This window comes from Rattus norvegicus, chromosome 12 (assembly GCF_036323735.1).
Source record: "Rattus norvegicus strain BN/NHsdMcwi chromosome 12, GRCr8, whole genome shotgun sequence".
In the NCBI taxonomy this organism is placed as follows: domain Eukaryota; kingdom Metazoa; phylum Chordata; class Mammalia; order Rodentia; family Muridae; genus Rattus; species Rattus norvegicus.
The window spans coordinates 1912943-1924628 of NC_086030.1; the positions used below are offsets into that span (position 1 = coordinate 1912943).

At 41.9% G+C, this 11686-nt stretch overlaps 1 protein-coding gene and 1 pseudogene across 2 annotated transcripts in view; both read right to left on the minus strand.

Annotated features, from left to right (window-relative positions):
- LOC134481231 (uncharacterized) overlaps positions 1-11289 on the minus strand; it is a 55085-nt gene extending 43796 nt beyond the window's left edge. For both annotated transcript variants that reach the window (XM_063271825.1, XM_063271824.1), the window contains exon 1: positions 11105-11289. The gene's annotated coding sequence lies outside the window, so the exon portion shown is untranslated. The remainder of the gene's footprint in view (positions 1-11104) is intronic.
- Positions 4540-6796, minus strand: LOC103692760 (reticulocalbin-1 pseudogene; annotated as a pseudogene).
- Positions 11290-11686: the final 397 nt, after the last annotated feature.

Sequence of the window (11686 nt, forward strand, 5' to 3'; positions counted from 1 at the left end):
TATGTGTTCCAGCCCAAAGTGTCTAAGACCTAAACTCATGACTAGGGGTGCATCTTTCCTTGTTCTTGTCATCAGAGACTTATGTAACCTACAGTAATCTAGAGGATGAAGTGCTTTAACTCCCAACCATGGATGGTCACATTGTTAATCTCACAGTGCCTTCCTCTGCCATTCATTGACACAATTAAAAAGCTTCTAGAAAAGAAACTGAAGGCTTACCAATTTCTGACTTTCTCTCAAATTAATAATCAGGAACTCCTGACTCTTGGTTTGCCTTTGAGAAATCCTAAGGCTCATGCTTGTAAGGCCTAGTCTTAGAAGGCACATCTCAAACCTACCTCCTCAAGGAAGTTCCCCAACTCTGCCCAGGACTCAGCAAGCCTTCCCCAGAATGATTTCATCCTTCCTGTTTTACTAGACAGGAAGTCAGCTTCCTTCTTCCTTGGTGTGGTCTCTCCTTGATCTCCACTCTCCTTCCAAAATAGCCTGAGCAGCTGGCAAAACATGCCTGTTTGTGAGCCCAAAGGGAACTGAAGGAATTTCCCAAAGGCAGTTGGTGTCACCACAACACAATCACAGAAGATTCTAGGGATCTCTTAGATACAATAGATTGTCCAATGAAGGGCTTACTGATGATGTCACTGGGAAGTTCTATGGCCTACCTGCTAACTAGCTTTCCCCAAATTGATCAATTTCTGTGGGGGCCCTTTCCTGCAGTCTCTAATGTGTCACCGGAAATACCGTTTGGCAACAACTATTCCAAAGCTAGATATTTCTCTCTCTTTCAAAAGTCATCAATGCTTTTGCTGGGGAGAATGGCTTACATCCCTGAATTGGATAAGAGATTTTTTCTTAGCACCCAAATCTCTAGGGACCATGGATGAGGGAGATTTTTCTACCACCTTAGACAATGGATGTGATATACATTTCTATTCCCAAGGGTTTCCCTTTTTCTGGAGGCCAATATCTTTCTTCTATACTTTGATTGTGTAAAACCTGGAAATATTTGCTTACTGTGCAGTCCTTGACACCTTGACATTGTTTCATTTAGACATCCATGTATTCCACAAAATCAATGGTCTATAATCCTATTTTTTTGTAATAAAACTCCCTTTTCTTGGGAATATAGGGATCAACTACAGGGCATATATAAAATTATAAATTTCTGTGCCTTTTATTTACTAAGTTGGACATCCTCACTTTTTGAAACACAACAAGACAATTAAATTGGACATCAGTGAGCAAACGTCAACCTGGACCTTGTGTTACTACATTGTAACGACATAGCCATCACTTCTCCAATACCATTCTTCCTGAATTTCCAAGTCCTATCATAAGGATATTGGGGGCTGCACTGTGATCTTTTACTCATATCACACATAAAAATCAGGAGGATGGGCACGGAATGGAAATGCCTAAGGTCAGGTTAAACCTCAATTTTAATGGGTCCATAAGTTCAGGAGGGAGTCCATTTGGCATTGTCATATATGGATTCTGTGTTCTTATCCTAGGTGTTGTAATGCCACCTGAATGTGTGCTATAATGCCACCTAACCTCACTAATGTCAGAGTGAAGCTCATGTATGACTTTTGTGGGAAGAGCAATGCCTTTTACTACCATCTCCATTTGTACAACATCACTATGCAAAGCTAAAAACAGAGGGGTGGAGATTGTGGAGTCCTTAGAAGTTGAGGGTCTTTTCTTTTGATTAAGGCACATATTTTTCCTATGTAATTTTTTCCCTTGCTTTTTCACTAGTGATGGGTGACATCTTTCCTGGCCTGAGATATACTGGGGTCCAATTTTTGGATTACCAGAGCTTCTATTTTAGATATGACAGGCCCACCAAGGATCCTACTGCATACAGAAGGTATGAATAAGTCCCAGTTGCTAGAGTAAGTTCAAAAAGTCTGTGACAACAAAGACCTGATTGAGAAAACAAGGGACAAGCTGTTCATCAAGATCATAGTTGTATGATAGTAAAAAAATGTGAATAAGGCATCAGGTGAAAAGATCAATTAGGAGGTCATAGGCCTAGAAGGGGTAGCCTTTGCTCTCAGCGGAGCTGCCATTCTTTCACCCATTCCTTGACCCCTGCCACAAGACCAGAGATTTCCCCAAACAACTGGCTGGCCTTACTCAAAGACCTGGCAGGGCTTCTCCCTGTAGAATAGGAACTGCAGAGTCCTTGAGGATCCACAAAGAGGTCTCCTCCACACAAGTTCCTTGTTGGAAGGAAAATATTCCTGCAGAATCCTGCCATGGCAGTAGGAATTTCAACTAGGCTGCTCTTACGTCCAGCTCACTGGATGCAGGCCTGAGGCCCAGAGGTATCTGGGGAAAGAAGCAGCACACACTACCTCACAGCTCTCTCTTTGTTGGATGCAACTGCTAGAACTGTAATAGGATTTTTGTTTCTTCGTTTGTTTAATAGAAATACCTACAAAGCTGGTTAAAGTTGCAACATGCCTTTAATACCAGCGTACAGAATTTTTTTAAATCACTGTTTTATGTCTGGATATTGTTTTTACTCCCCTCAGCAAATATCTCTGTGCTTAGAATGTTAAGCACATGCTCTGGAGAGACCTATTATTCAAGTTAGGCAAAGCTTTTGTTCTTACCAACCAGTCCACAGATGATGCCATTACTTACTTTCAAATAAGAAAACAATAATAGAGAGGTGAGTTAATCTGTAAGCTATCACAGAAGAAACACATCATGACTGTGGAATGGCACCCCAATCTTTTGCATTTTCTAAGTTCTTTTATTTCTTCTTTTTGTTTTTGACATTTTTATTGGATTTTTTTGGGTATATTTCATTTTTTTTTCAATCCTCACAGGTATCCTTTATTCCTCTCCTCCCATTTACAAGTAGGAATTTCACCTGTAATTGTTAGTCCAGATAGTTCGGTCTCTGGCTTAGATGTCCCCTTGGCCTGTTGCCTTAGCATAAGCTGTGTTAGAGGCAGGCTCAATGGTTCAGGACTGAACAAATAATAAATTCCACTACATCTGGATTCCTAGCCTTACAGTCAGAAAGGGACTATATTTCTATTCACTATGGAAAAAAAAAAACAAAAAAACAAAAAGCAGACCCAGTTCATTAACAAGAAAAAAAAATTTCTCAAGTATATTAAAGGGTTTACCATGGTCATACAGTTTTTCAAATACCTGGCATTCATCGTTTTTCAAATCCAAAAATTTCTTTCTTGTTCACATTTTCTTTTTTTGATTATTTCTTAGTTTTTTTAAATTTGATTTTTAATTGATATATTTCTTTATTTACATTTCAAATGTTATTCCCTTTCCAGGTTTCCAGTCCATAAGTCCCCCTCCAGCGCCCCCCCCCGACCCCATGTGAGTCTTTCACTTGTTTTGTTAAAGTAACTGAAAGATAATTTATATTATTTGGGCCTATTGTGAGGGGTATCATTTCCCTAATTTCTTTCTCAGCCTGTTTACCCATTGAATAGAGGAAGGATACTTAATTCTTTGAGTTAATTTTATACTCCAACAGTTTGCTGAATTTGTTGATCAGATTAAGTAATGCTCTGGTGGAAGTTTCGTGTCACGTAAGTATACTATCATATCATCTTCAAATATTAGTATTTTCACTTCTTCCCTTCTAATTTGTATCCCTTTGACCTACTTTCATTGTCTGATTGCTATAGCTAGGACTTCAAGTGCCATATTGAAAAAGTAGGGAGAGAGTGGGCAGCCTTGTCTAGTCCCTGATTTTAGAAAACCTGATTTTCCTTCAAGTTTTCTCAATTTAGTTTGATGTGAGTTACTGGATTGCTGTATTTTGCTTTTACTATGTTAAGATATAGGCCTTGAATTCCTGATCTATCCAGGACTTTATTCATGAAAGGGTATTGAATTTTGTCAAATGATTTCTCAGCATCTAATGAAATGATCATGGGTTTTTTTCCATTGAGTTTGTTTACATGGTGTATTTCGTTGATGGATTTCCGTATATTAAAACATTCCTGCATCCCTGTGATGAGGCCTACTTGATCAAGATGGATGATTGTTTTGATGTGTACTTGGATTCAGTTTGCAAGAAATTTATTGAGCATTTTTGCATCAATATTCATAAAGGAAATTGGTCTGAAGTTCTCTATCTTTGTTGTATCTTTGTGTGGTTTAGGTGTAAGAGTAGTTGTGGCTTCATAGAAGGGACTTGGTAGTACTCTGTCTGTTTCTGTTTTGTGGAATAGTTTGCACAGTATTGGTATGAAGTCTTCCATGAAGGTCTAATAGAATTCTGCACTAAACCCATCAGGTCCTGGGCTCTTTTTGGATGGGAGACTTTTAATAACTGCTTCTATTTCTTTAGGAGTTATGGGGTTTTTCCATGGTTTATTTGTTCCTGATTTAACTTTGGTATCTGGTATCGGTCTAGAAAATTGTCCATCTCTTACACAATTTCGAGTTGTGTTGAATATAGGTTTTTGTAGTACAATCTGATGAGTTTATTTAATTTCTTCAGATTCTGTTATTGTGACTCCCTCTTCAGACCTCATTTTATTAATTGGCATACACTCTCTGTGATCTCAGGTTAGTCTGCCAAAGGGTTTATCTATCTTATTGATTTTCTCAAAGAACCAGCTCCTGGTTTTGTTGACTCTTTGTAGAGACCTTTTTGTTTCTTCTTGGTTGATTTCATCCCTGAGTTTGATTATTTCCTGCCTTCTACTGCTCTTGGGTTTATTTAATGCTTGTTCTAGAGCTTTTAGGTGTGCTGTCAAGCTGCTGACATATGCTCTTTCCTGTTTCTTTTTGCAGGCACTCAGAGCTATGAGTGTTCCTCTCAGTGCTGCTTTCATTGTGTCCCATAAGTTTGGGTATGTTGTATCTTCATTTTCACTAAATTCTAAGAAGTCTTTAATTTCTTTCTTATTTCTTCCATGACTAAGTTGACATTGAGTTCATCTTCCATGTATATATGGGCTTTCTGTCATTTTTGTTGTTATTGATGACCAGCCTTAGTCCATTGTTATCCAATAGGATGAATGAGATTACTTTTATCTTCCTGTATCAGTTGACGCCTGTTTTGTGACCGATTATATGGTCAATTTTGGAGAAGGTACCATGAGGTGATGAGAAGAAGGTATATCCTTTGGTTTTAGGGTGGAATATTCTATAAATATCTGTTCAATCCATTTGTTTCATAACTTCTGTTAGTTTCTCTATGTCTCTGGTTAATTTCTGTTTCCCCGAACTGTCCATTGGTGAAAGTGGGGTGTAGAACTATTATTGTTTGAGGAGCAATGTGTGATTTGAGATTTAGTAAAGTTTCTCATGGTTTAGGGACACAACTGCTATACAACTGACAACTATAGCAATCACCCAGAACATCTGCACAAAGCCCGTGACGGTTGGCCACATGAGGATGAGTGGCTTTCAAAGTTCATCATGATTTTTGGTAAGATCTTCCTTGTAATTGATGGCTTGACTTCCCACAAACATGTTCCAGTTTTGTAGAATCTCCTCCTTGGTTAGCATCTCATCCTTTCAGTGGCGAATCTCATCCTTGTCCAGCTTCCCATCCTTGTTCAGATCTGGGAAATCATTGAACTGCTCCCATTTGGACAAAACCCAGTCTGGCTCAGGGCCATTGTCCTCATGGGAAAAACATGTCCACAATATACTCATCCTGGTCCACAAGTCCTTCCCTGTTCTTGTCGATATCCTCCAGGGTTTCCAGAACTACAATCTCCTTCATATGTTTCAATTGCTCTGGGTTCAGAAAGGCAATGAATCCCTCCCGAGTACCTGTCAGGTTGCTTTCAATGTCTGAAGCCTTAAACCTCCTCTCATCTCATGGAGGCATTTTTTTAAAGGTGTGATGATCAGAGCTATCTTGGAATTCAGCAAGGTTTCCCAGGTAGTAGCCATAAGTGGACTGCTGGTATTCTTCCCAGGAGATCTTTTCGTCTATGTCCCTATCATAATCCTTCCAGAGTTTAGCCACATTATGGTAGATGTATCTTTTTGGTACCTGTTCGATCCAAACTTTCAGCTGCTCAGTAGTAACAAGGCCGCCTCCATCACTGTCTATTGGATCAACAATTTTCCCCAGCCTCTCCTTGCTCTCATCCAGGCTTAGCTATCAAAGGTCTTGGAATGCTCCTTGCCCAGGAAGACCTCATGATCATACAGGAAGGTGTGCTTGTCCTCTGGTGGCCACTGGCCCAGCTCTGAATCGGGACAAACTATGTGCTCCTTGCTCATCATGCTCTTGGACCTGAACGCCAGCACCAGTGCCAGCAGCAGCCCATGGAGAGTCCCAGACTGACACCTGGCACCAGAGTCACGAACAAAGGGAGGCAGCAGGGAAGTAGGGGGCTAGCAGCACCTTATCCGCTGTCCCCTCCCCAGAGAGGGATTTTGTTACATTTCAAATGTTATCCCTTTTGCTGGTTTCCCATCCATAAAACCCCTTATACTCCCCCTCCCCCTTCTACTATGAGGGTGTTACCACACCCACCCAACCACCCAGGCCTACCTGCCTCCCTGTTCTGACTTTCCCCTACACTGGGGCATCAAGCCTTGATAAGATTAAGGGCTTCTCCTCCCATTGGTGCCCAACAAGGCCATCCTCTTCTACATATGCAGCTATAGTCATGGGTCTGTCCATGTGTACTCTTTGGATGATGGTGTCAGCCTGGGAGCTCTGGGTGTTCCTTATTGTTGTTCTTATGGGGCTGTAAACCCCTTCAGCTCCCTCAATCCTTTCTCTTACTCCTCCATTGAGGATCCTGTTCTCAGCTAAGTGGTCGGCTGTAAGCATCTGCCTCTGTATTTGTCATGCTCTTTAGTCTACTTATTGAACAGATCACCACAGAAGAACAAAGATGTATTGTCTTGGAGTGATGTTGTATCGACAAATAGATGATTTCTTACTTCTTAATGATGATTGTAAAAGAATTCCTAAAATTAGATTAGTAATTCAAAGCCCGTTTATAATAGGACTGCTCTTATGTTCTCTCTGATAATCAAAATTGCATTGAAAACTCTGCCATTCTTAAAGTGTCATGAGTAAATTACTTCTGCAATACCAAGCGGGCATCTCCAAATTAGAGCCCATTCTAAGAGCGTATAAACCAATTAACCAAAGTTCATAAAAAGAGAATTAATGACTTAATATAGGTGCAAGGACCAAACATAAAAAATTGACTGGATTTGCCTATAGGTAATTTCACTTACTCTTTTCTCACAAAAATTACAGTTTTTACTCTCCACGAACCTGTAGAGCCAGTGACAGATGATGACAGTTTATCCTGATAATTACTCTTAATGGATATGCATGTAAATATTCTCTGTTGTAAACTTATTATTCAACTTATGATTTGAATTCGTGTGCAAACTTGTGGTGAACTTTTTACCATGTGATGATGTATTCAGAAAGATATACAAATGCTGAGGACAAAGCAAGAGAAAGCTTTTTACACAGAACTGAACCGAAGAGGACAAAACTCAAGAAGAACTTAGAAGTAAAGGCATAGTGTTGAGAATAAGGCCTTGAGAGTAAGGAAATTATTGTGACATAAGAGCAAGAGGAAAGGAGATAAGAAGAGTGCAAAGAGAACTTTTTAAGCGATCTTTTTGGAGGCAAACTTTTGTACAAACTTTTAGGAAAACTGAAGAACTTATATATAAATGTTAAAATCACTGTTCATTAGCCTTCAGCATGGCTCACTGGTCTTCACTCATGGCCTCTGCTCTTCACTCAGGCTCACTGGCTAGCCTCTGCTCTTCAGTCAGCCTCATGGGCTAGACTCTGCTCATCAGCCTTCAGCGAGGCTCACTGGCTAGCCTCTACTCTTCAGTCAGCCTCATGGGCTAGCCTCTGCTTTTCAGTCATGCTCACTGGCTAGCCTCTGCTCTTCAGTCAGGCTCAATGGCTAGACTCTGCTCTTCAGTCAGGCTCACTGGCCAGCCTTTGCTCTTCAGCTAGGCTCACTGGCTAGCCTTTGCTCTTCAGCTGGGCTCACTGCCTAGCCTCTCCTCTTCAGCTGGGCTCAGTGGTCTATGGGGTCCTAGCACATTGCTTAACCATCTGCTCATGACTGCCTGACCACTCTGACCACCTGACCGCACTTATTTCTTAAAGCCATTCTCTAGAAGGATCACAAGAAACCAAAGAGAAACACCACCGGGACCTTTTCCCATGGGCTCCGCTTAACCTTAAGTAATTTTGTTACTGCTTTAAAAAAGTGAAATACAATTTTTGCTATTCATATGGCCAAGAGAGCTGTGCAGTAGTCATTGCTTTATGGAATTTGGTGCTAAATCAAAAGATTCCTTTATTCTATTACAATGTTATCTGTATGTTGTATGATGTATCTTTAGAAAACACAACACTAAATTCCTAAAATTTACATGTTTTAAGACATCAGTTCATGGAGAAACATAACTGCTTACCTATCTAGACTGACCTTTTTTGCTATATTGCAGGTACAATCAAGTTTCTACACTACTTCCATGATTTTTAAGAAGGCTTAAGACAAAAATAACTTGAACATAATGGCCAGAAAGGGGATTCTGTCAAGTTGTCTTATGTGGGACAAGATACCAAGATATGACTGGTAAACCTAAAACCACCTGTTCCCAAAACTAACAGAACGTATAGAAAATACATACTTTCTTACCATTCTTCTGCCCCGATGGTTAAGTGATTTATTGAGCACCTACTATGATCTTAGCACTGTGCATCTAAGGGTGAAATGGTGAATAAAAAACTTAATAAAAAGCTTCATTAAGGAATAAAGAAAAATGAAACATAACTTTGAAACTCAGATTCCATTTAAGCAACACTACGATTTCTTAACTGGTGATTTCTGAAAATTTCATCATTTTTACATGGGCTTCAACAGTAATGATACTCAGTCTCGATTTTGTTAGTCGCAAATATGCAAGTCACACTTCTTTCTTGGCTCCCACAACTGTCAACGGGAACAACACTGTCACTGTCCATTGTGCTTCCCTATCAATCCTGCTATGGATGGTATAAATTCGAGTCTTTTAAATGTGAATACAGGCCACCAAAAATCCTTGAGAGCAAATTACACAAACCGGTATATTCTCTAAAACATTCACATAGGATTTTACTGATATCACAATGCAAATTCACCAAAAATATTTAACCAATAAAAGCAGAAATATTGAATAGGTCTACAAAAAGGATCGGTAATCATATATACTTGAAAACAACTATCATGGAAACAAAGGATGTACTAGGAGATAAGATACATCACTAAAAGCTACACAAGCAGCAAAAAAGACACTACATTTCTTGGTTTAAAAGTTAGGTGATGGGGGTTGGGGATTTAGCTCAGTGGTAGAGCGCTTGCCTAGCAAGCGCAAGGCCCTGGGTTAGGTCCCCAGCTCCGGAAAAAAAAAAGAAAAAAAAAAGTTTGGTGATACACTTGATCTTTAAAGACAGGCAATGAACTTGATCTTGAAGCTCTCCAACTGTGCCCTGTCTGCATAGAAACTAAAGCAGTAGATGACAAGGCTAGATGCAGTTTTACAATGGCCTCTTTTTTTTTTTTTTTTTTTTTTTTTTTGTACAATATACTTACTTATACGTTAGACAATGCAGCTGTCTTCAAACACACCAGAAGAGGGCATCAGATCTCATTACAGATGGTTGTGAGCCACCATGTGGTTGCTGGGATTTGAACTCAGGACCTCTGGAAGAACACTTAGTGCTCTTAACCACTGAGCCATCTCTCCAGCCCTCACAACGGCCTCTTACACGGCATCAAAGTGCTCTACTTCACTAGATGGATCCAGGGTGATAACAGAGAAACGTTCACAGTTCCTGAGCACTTCTGAGTTCAAATACCTCCAGCGCCAACTCTGTGCTGTTGGCATATTCTGACCTGTATCCTAATTGTTGTCAGCCACAAAAAGGACGGGTTAGCACCACACAGTATTCACTGCCCTATTCTAAAAACCCTTTCGATTCTGAAAAAGCAACATTCCATGCTTGCTCCATATTTGAGGAAGCCAAATGGTTGGTCTGGCTCAAGGCTTTACTTTTCTTAGCTTATCAACTTTCTTTTTCCACTTCTTGTCACAGGAAATATTTTTTATGCTGCAACTACACTGCAATATTTGAACGAAACCACCATAAACTCTGGGTGTCACCTCCTGAAATTTAAAATTCACCTAGCAATTCGTGGCCTTCTAAACAGCACCATGGAAAATAAACGAAAACAAGCAAAACCATTCCAAAGGCACTTGCTGATCTGGAGGCCTGCTCAGAGCAGGTAGGGGAAGAATTAAATTATGCGGAGCTGTAATCTCTCAGAGCTTTGCAGGCTAAAAAAGAGGGAATCTCTGTTTCTGTTCCCTTTCTCCAAGTAATTGAAGGAGGGGTATTTTACATCCTCCCAATACAATCCCTTGCAAGGGGCAACCAATTACAAATAGATTAGAAGAAATCTATTAAATAATATATATATTCATTGCCTGAGGTTTTAAGAAAATATATTCCCACGATGCCCGATTCCCGTTCTTTAACATACAATAGAAACATTACAGGGAGCGCGCCACCAGGCTAAGCTGCCTCTGAAAAGCCTGTCCTGCCCTGGGAGGTACAAGGCCATTTAATTCAAGTCAATCTAGAGAGAGGTGAGAGCCCCAAGTTTCTCTGGGGATGTCAGAGCACAGCTCTCATGCACACTCCAAATCACCTGTCCAATCTTTCTCAGTGCCGTGGGGTTTGCAATCCCTGCTTCAGCTCTCCAAACATCCCTGAATCCTCGCTTCCCCTACCCAATGGGCTCACTTTGCAACGCCTCCTTTTGGCACTGCTTCCCCAGGGCTGGGAGAGTGAGTTCAAGAATGCCCGCGGGTCTCCTACCTACATTGATGCTGCTGCTCTGGCAGCTTGCTGTCCCTGGGGACCAGACCTGCGGCAAGGGTAGGGGTCTGTGCGAATGCCATGCCTCGAGGTACCCTGGCAGGACTGGCCCGGGCTATGTCCCTGGACACTCCGAGGCTGAGGTCACCATTGGAAACCCCGCCACTGTCAAAGCACGCCGGACCGTGGCCCAGGTGACCCCCAGCGCCGCTACTGCCCCCTTACCTGGCTGCTTCTTCCACGTTTCCTTTTCTTTTTTTCTTTCTCTTTTTGATCGCGATGTGGCGCCTGCAAAGAGCTCGCCTCCAGCAAGGAGGACATCATGCAGGCAGAATCACCTCTTTGGCCTGCGGCGGTCGGAGAGGGAGAGAGAATTTAGTCACTCTCAGCGCCGGCCCCACTGCTGGCACTTGTTAAAGAAAACCACGCCCAAGCACACGCGCCACTGCAGTCGCCAAAAACGTCGTGCGCGCTGCTTCCCGTCAGGCCCTGAGCTCACCTACGAATTCCCAGTGCCTTAAGGTCCCACGCTCACTGAAGAGCTCTGTGTGCCCTCAGTCCAGGCTCATGCTCGGTGGAGCCGGGGTGGGGAGGATACATGCAGCCACTCCGCAACACGGGCAACGCGGGGAGGCGCGTAATGCGGAGGTCCGGGCTCCAACAAGGCCCCTAAGTCCCCTCTCGTGGCTCTGTGGAGGCCCAGGGCTGCTTCTGAGCGCCCCCAGGCACACCATGATCTGCCCACGACCATCGCCTGCTGAGCTGCACGCTGCCCCCTACAGGCCGCGGGGATCTGTTCAGGCGCCA